The following is a 1,499-nucleotide window of genomic DNA, read 5'->3' on the forward strand; positions in this document are numbered from 1 at the left end:
TTTAATCTCCACACCACTGTAAGGCAGGAACCATAATTATCTGCATTTTATTGATAAGGAAACTGAGGAGGCCCAGCAGTTGAAACAACCCACCCAAGAATAAAGCCCTTCACACAGGTGTCACCAACACAGCATCCAGGATGGCAGTGGGGCATTTCATTACCTGCATGTCCTGAATAAACCCTCCCAAACTACCACTGGGGGTGAGGAGCTGACTGCATCTTGAATCTGAATGAAGGCACCAAACAAAGGCTGAGAACCAACAGGGGGGACCAAAGGGGTCATTCCACATCCTCAGAGTGGGGGTGTGACACAGCCCCCTTTCCACATCCTGTGCAAAGCACAGCCTGATCCTTCCAGGAGCAGGGTAGAGCCCAGAATGGTGTGGATTCAGCTCTGTCTCCCAGTCCCAGTCCCTGAGAGTCACTTGAAGCAAGTCTTCCTCCCCCCTCAGTGACCTCAGCTGTACCCTGAGCTGGTAGATGCAGTTAAAGGATAATTTTCAAAATGGTAATATCACTACTCATACAAATATAAAGTGAACATGCATCAAAGATCTTACTTAGGTCTTTTATTAATGAAAGAACTGGTAAGATGTTAGCAATTCTCAAAGGAGAATCTGCAGAACAGATAGATACAGGGTGTCCCCAAAAATGTGCACACACACACTTTGAATAATTATAAAGGTGGTGTTTATTAAAATACATTTCATTTTCAAAATTGAGGTATCAGCTGTTAAAGTGCATATACATTTCTTTTGGGACACCCTGCATATAGGCTACCATGATACTGAAATGAATTTGCCAATAGATGCACTAGAATATTTGTAATCATCTTTTTTTTTATTTTTTATTTTTTTAATATATCTTTATTGATTACAGAGAGAGGAAAGGAATGGGAGAGAGAGAGAGAGAAACATCAATGATGAGAGTCATTGATCGAGCGCGCAACCGGGCATGTGCCCTGACCGGGAATCGAACCCCGATCACCTGGATCCTAGGTCGACCCTTAACTGCTGAGCCACGCCCGGCCGGGCTGTAATCATCTTTTCTACAGGGCAGAAATCAACTGTATCTCAACAGGACCAAATGCATTTGCATGTTTATGAATGGGAATTGTCAGAGCTGCACATGTTAACTGTTGTCTGTACAGGCTCAGAGACACATAAGCTGGAAAGGTAAGCCATACACCAGCATTCCATTGAAAGGACACCTGTGGCTAGTTCTTTCTGTCTATTAAAAAGCCTTTCAGAGTCTTTCCTGACAATGCCTAGGGCTGGACTAGAGACAATGGCTGAGACTTTTCTGGCTCAGAAACACCCTGGGCTGAGGCGTGCTCAATCCTCGGACTATGTCCACTTTCTGACTCATCTCCTGACTTCTTTGCCTTTAAAGACCTGGACGGTGAGGGGTGCCACTAGCTTGTTCACATAGTGCCTTTGTGAACTTCATAAAAAGAGGCCCCTTCCTCCTGATGGATGCAGCCCTAAGTCAGGATAC

The sequence above is a fragment of the Miniopterus schreibersii genome, assembly GCF_964146895.1.
Source record: "Miniopterus schreibersii genome assembly, chromosome: X".
Lineage (NCBI taxonomy): Eukaryota > Metazoa > Chordata > Mammalia > Chiroptera > Miniopteridae > Miniopterus > Miniopterus schreibersii.